Below are 6,599 nucleotides of genomic sequence, written 5' to 3' on the forward strand. Positions count from 1 at the left end.
AACCACATTTTATTCCAGCTTCAATTATAACACTGACATTGAATCTTCACAATCACTTCCAGAATAACAGAAGACAAACTCATAAACACTGAATATTTTGAGCTGACTAAAGGAAGTAAGAGAATTGTCACTGATCAGATGCAGAAATGCATTTCTAGTAGCACAGGAATAAGAAAAGTATGTTAGTTTTATCTTCCTTTCTCTACTGCAGAACAGACTGGTGAAACCTGTTGGGGTATTTGCCTAACCATCCCATAAAAGATACGTTCTAATTTCTCATTGATGAAGTTTGTGTGGTGTGCTGGTGGTGTTTGGGTGAAAAGAAATTGATTTCCTCTGAAATTTTATGGAGAAAAATTTAGATTTGTTGGAATCCATTGCTCCAACACCCAGCTGTTCACTTGAAAAAATCTGTTCCTTTCTTCATCAAGTCCTAATGAGAAAGAGATTTGTCAGGCTTATGTCTTCTATTTGAAAGCTTAATATGCTAAATCAGACCAGGTTTTCTTTTACTGCATGCTCTCAGAAACTTCAAAGCATTGTCAGGTATTAGCACATCCAGCTTGCGAAGGGTTAAGTCACATTACTTCTGTGGTCTCCATCACTGGTAGTATGTTCAAAGTGCACAAAGCTCAAGACATGTGCATACTTCGTCCAATAACTTGTCCAGTAATTGGTATATTGATTGCTAATGTCATCATGTTTTAGTATATATAAACCCTCTCACTCTATCATACAGCCGCCAACAATCCAAGAAGTCATTGTTTATTCATTGTAACTCCCAAACTGGCCGTGTCAGATTCTGCTTGAGGCCTTGCTGATAAAAATCAGCAGATGATTGGGCACACACATTCTTGACATGGCTGACCCATGACATCGTAGGGCCAGCAGGGAGCCTGTCATTATGTGTACAATACTCTTCTTTCTTTCCCCTTATCTTTTCCCAGATGACTTTGAGATTTTTATTAACTCATTAATGACTGAAGATGTCATTAAAGAAAGTGGGGAGGAGGGGGAGGAAGGACATTTTGTTTGTTTGTTTAAAAGTGGGGAGCGCCAAGCCATTGGCTCCACATAGAGAAAGGTGGAGGAAGCCTAAAGACAAAGCTGAAGTCTATCCAGAGGAAAAGATCATTAGTTCGTTAGGATGACTAAAGCTAAGCTTTGGAGACAGAAAAAAATGTTAAGCCATATTTGAAACACAGCTGAGGAAGGAGGGATGGATTTCTCCACAAAAAGTAACAGCAAAAAAAGACTGGTCATGTTTAAGTAGTACAACCAGTAGTCCTTACAAGCACAGAAGGGTATCTACCTGGCACTGCCTCAGTGTTCATATACTTAAATATTCACTCAGAATGAGTTTTGTGTTCAGGGTCAGCATTTTATCATGTCTTTAAAAGTGTGTTATTTTATACAGGGAAATGGTATCTGCTTTTTTTTTTTTCTTGTAAATACATCAGTTGAACAGACATTGAACAGCATTGTATGGCAATCACACCTGCAGGTCTTTTCCAGGTTTTTTTTTTGCATCTTAAGTTTCTGAATTCTGTCTGTAAATATAGCAAACTACTGAATACAACTTTGCATATTTTTACTATGTGGTCAGGATTTGATTGCATTAAAATATACATTTGGAGCAGCATTTTCATGTGAGTTTGCTCACAACCTGCTTCTGATCCTACAGCAGTCAGTCACTACACTTCCCTTGAATTTGGGATAAACAACTAGTTCCACCATACAGGCTTTTCTTCCATCTTAAAATCTTTCCTATATTTGTTAGTTTCTCTTTGAAACAATCTCACAGCTGATATTTTTATTGGAAGCTGGATCCATATGACAATGAAAGCCATCTTTTTCCTCCTGAATTGGGGTGTTTCCTATCATTAGAGGCCTGTTGGTTTAAAACCAAGGACTTCATGTTTTAAGGGTTGCAATTATTTTATTTTACTGATTGCCATTTGTGGATTGACTGAGGAATAGTGAATGCTTTTCTGTCTTAGGCAGCTGCCCTCCATATGGTTGTTGATCTCAACCTAGAAATCTCTGACGTAATTGTAGCGGTACTGGACGTTAAAGTGACACAGAGCTAGAAGTCATCTGCATTGGCTGGCCTTTAATAATCTTTGTTTCAACATCTATCTTTTTGATGAAGTGAGTGTAAGAAAGATGAGTCTCTTTCCCTGAGGGACCTGCAAGTATTGGTGTAAAATAATAGAATAAGCTCCCTGGACGGGACCTGTGAATTACTAAAACCAACTCAAAGAGGAACCTGCTTGTTCCATCACATAAACTGCAGATAATGGCTTGGCAATCAGGTATATCAATCTGACTTCATAGACTTACTATAGTAAGTTTTAGAACTCCTAATAGGAGTTAAAAAAAGAACAATTTAATTATGCCATATCGTTTCTGACAACACTCCATTCTCTCCACTCAATAGGTGATCCAGATTACCTGGGTCATACGGCAAACATTTATTCTTAGGAATAATGATAATATTTGCTGTGTCCCAAGTCTCTGCAAAGGCAGTGGATGCTTTCTGCAGTACTAGAAGTTGGTTTTGGTTTGCTTCTTTAAAAGAGATTTCTTTTCCTCTTTTGTCTCCTGATAATTAACAGAACATTGTTTGTATTGCTGTGGGAGCCTGGGGTTCTCCATCAAAGGTCAAGGACTTGTCGTGGTTTAACCCCAGCCAGCAACTAAGCACCACACAGCCACTCGCTCACTCCCGGTCGGAACAGTAAAAATGAGAAAACTTGTAGGTTCAGATAAAGACAGTTTAATAGTTAAAGCAAAAGCCTCGCACACAAGCAAAGCAAAATGAGGAATTCATTCACTGTTTCCCATTGGCAGGCAGGTGTTCAGCCACCTCCAGGAAAGCAAGGCTCCATCATGGGTAATGGTTACTTGGGAAGACAAATGCCATCACTCCGAACATCCACCCCTTCCTTCTTCCCTCAGCTTTTTATGCTGAGCATGACATCATATGGTACGGAATATCCCTTTGGTCAGTTGGAGCCAGCTGTCCCGGCTGTGTCCCCCCCCTACTTCTTGTGCACTCCCAGCCTACACGCTGGTGGGGTGAGGTGAGAAGCAGAAAAAGCCTTGACTCTGTGTAAGCACTGCTTAGCAGTAACGAAAACATCCCTGTGTTATCCACACTGTTTTCAGTACAGATCCAAAACATAGCCCCGTACTAGCTACTTATTAAGGAAATTAACTCCACCCCAGCCAAAACCAGCACGCTTGTGCAAGGTGCTGTCTGAGGCTTTAAAAAGCTATATATATATATATATTCCAAAGGAACATGGATGGGTTTGAAAAAGAAAAAAAATAAATGACAGAAACACGTCAACCTGTGCTGGCCTCATCAGCTATGCCCAGCTTAATCAAGGTGTGCCATTTACCTAATGCCCCTTTTTGAGAGGAACCTTTCCTTTCTCCTCACTTTCTGACATACAGACTCTCTTCCATCGTGTAATGAAGTGGGAACTTGTGATGAATCTTTGGATAATGGACTGTTGCTTTGACAAACTACTCCTCTAGTGAAACATGTGCCTGTCTTTGCAACAATAATAGCAAAGTGAGGATTTTGTGGAAGAAATAGAGGCTTTGAGGGCTACAGCACCAGACTCTGAGTCTATAAATTGCTGGACTGGGATGTTAGATGCCTTTTAATATTTTCAAACATCCAGTAGAGTAATGAAAGAACTGTAGGACTACCCTGATGTAAGACCTCGGGAGAGTTGTTTTCAGAGATCATGGGAGCTCACAACTTGTTTAAGAACATGAAGTCCTATCCAAGTAATAGCTGGAAATAAGTTGCTTGATTTTTCTATCCCCAAAGACGAATTCTTGTAATAGCAAAAGTGTAAAATCCAACAAAGAGAGTCTTGATACTTTCAGATATTCCAGCCACTTCATAGTGGAAAAAAGGCATACTGACAGTGAAACTATTTGGGGTAAATAATGAGGACAGACTTCTCAGAAATAAACTGGCATGGATTTGGCCATGAGATGTCAGATTCATAACCTGGGAAATGAAAGCCTCTATATACTAGAGTGCAGGCCCAAGCCCAGCAGTGGCAATTCAGCCTTCTGAGCCACAGGGATTTCTTTATAAGCAGTGGTATATTAAATGTGGAATCGGGTAGGCCAAAGGGACAGCAGTAAAACAGAGACAACGTGCAGTGACAAAAAATGAGCTAAAGCCAGACACTAATGACTTTGCAGTAATTTTGTTTTCCTTTATAGTTGACTAATCTCTCACTCCTGGAAGGCAAATGCTTTACCTATCATTTAGGTTTTACATCTAGTACATTTTTTGTAGTTTAACTGAAGCTGGGGAGAAAGCAGTTTTTTGTCTATTTATTCGATTTAGTACCTTCGTCAACGTAAAGATGAGGGGTGGATTTTTATCCTGTGCACATAGCTGGAGTGGGCTGAGGAAGAACACTTTTAGACAAACCTAGGTCAACAGAACACATGCATCCATCACATCTGCCAGAATGGAAAGATAGTTGTCTCGATGCTCGGTCAATCCGAGACCTTTCTGCTGAAACAACTGACAAGATTGCAGATATTTGTGACAATGAGGACACTTATCCGCTAGTAAGTGGACTGAAGACCACCTACACATTTGGCGGTGGGTCTTCAGCTTAGGAAGCTCTAAGCTTTCGAACACCAGCATATTGCTATTTGCAGTCCTCTTCTCCTTAACATTTGTGAACCGTTACCAAAAACTAAGCTAGAATAAGACAAAATAACAAAAGGAAGTGACTCTGAGGTGATAATGGTGGAAGGTGTGAGAGTCAGTAGAAAGTACAGTAAAGAACCCCATGACAAGTCATGATAAATGGGTCGTTATAAAATTCATGTTTAGGCTGCACCAGTCTGGGGATAATGCCATTCGTCATGGCAACACTGGGGCACTAATGAGCCCTCATTGCATATTCATGGCTTTGGTGCCTCTCTTCTCTCTGCCTCCCTCCCACCCTGAACCAATGCCTGGTAAATATCTCCACCTCAAGCTGAAACTCGACTTAGGCTGCTTTTTTTTTTATTTGTTATGTTGCAGCAATTACACTGTAAAAGTGCTGCACAAGATTGATTGCTCTGATCTGTAGTTCAATTGTAAATTAGAATACACATCCCCCTGGGGACACACGGCCCCTATTTGTGATTAAGAAAAAAGCCCCATAATAGACTAATAGCTAAAGTTCTCTCTCTTTTACTTTCAGGCAATTAGCTTGATGAAATGGCCTCTTTTTGTGTACCCTGGAAGTGTAAACCGATATCATAATGAAGTATATGATGTTTATTCTATTATTTTCACCTTGCCGTGTATGCAGGAATGCATAAATAATGGCTGCTTTGTCTAGTACATTTACTGATTCAGAAGTAAACTATGTCTTAAAGATGCAGTGTATGATCCTGCAGCCTTATGTTAAGCTGGGTGCCGTGACGAGTCCCTATAAAACCTAATGTTCTAGCTAAAGAAGTTGGAGACCATTTTTAGTCAGGTGATTTAATACTGTTTGCAAGACACTTTCATTTATAAAGAACCTTAATTGGCAAATCCTTCTAATAACCTTGTGAGAAAAATAAGTTATCTCCATTTTACAGAAAGGAAAACTGATGGGGAGATGCTGAACACATTACACGAGCCCATACAGGACCTCGGTAAGTGCTTAAGAATCCTATCTCCTTGAACTTTTTTTCAGGCAATCAGAAGCTCCCTTTCCTCTCTCTTGTAAAGTGTTATTAACACTGTCCTGAATGGTTCATGGAGTGGCTCTGACCTTAGCTTGCCTCAAAGACATAAAACTCTGTGGTGTCACGGTTGCCTTCATTCCCATGTGACATATGTGGCTGAAGCTCTTTCACCTGAATCCAAGGTGGATATGGTCATGCCCATATTCACTATCATGTGTTGGATGTTGGCTTTCCCAAGGCTCCATTTGAGCTGTCAGTCTGAGCAAATGAGTCATGTTGTGCAATAGAGTTGTAACACTGTGATGGTGTTCGTGCAGTTGAGCTCAAGATAAATATCTGGGAAGAAAACTGCCATATGGTGATAGTTCTGGACATACCTGCTTTGTGACAAAAGGTTCTTCTTCTTTAGTATTTCACTTTGGCCCAGGAGTGCACTTTTGAAGTGAATCCTCCAAATGACCCTGCTTACCCTGCCCCACAACACGAGGCATTCTTGGAGCACGCAAACTGGATTCTTTTGTGTGAAATTAAACCAGAAGATGTAGTCTGGAAGCTCCAGCAGCTAACGGGAATTCAGTCCACAGGAGCATACTAGAGCGAGTCCGAGTAAACCTCTGACATGCAGTGACCTGGGGCCAGTCCCTGCTCTTCAGTGCACAGTGTAGACATACCTTTATTTGCTTATTTGCTAAGTGAAGCAGGGTTCCTATCCAATAAGTTATGAGACGCTCAGATAGTATGGCAGGGAGGACACGTGAAATAGCCTGAAAAACCTGTGTAAGAAAATACACTGGTTTATGTATAACCTCATCAGTTTATCTGCAAAAGAAATATTTTCATTTAGTTTAAATTCTGCGTGAGCGAGGTTCTGTAGGGGAATGTAA

Source organism: Nyctibius grandis, chromosome 11, assembly GCF_013368605.1.
Source record: "Nyctibius grandis isolate bNycGra1 chromosome 11, bNycGra1.pri, whole genome shotgun sequence".
NCBI classification, from domain to species: domain Eukaryota; kingdom Metazoa; phylum Chordata; class Aves; order Nyctibiiformes; family Nyctibiidae; genus Nyctibius; species Nyctibius grandis.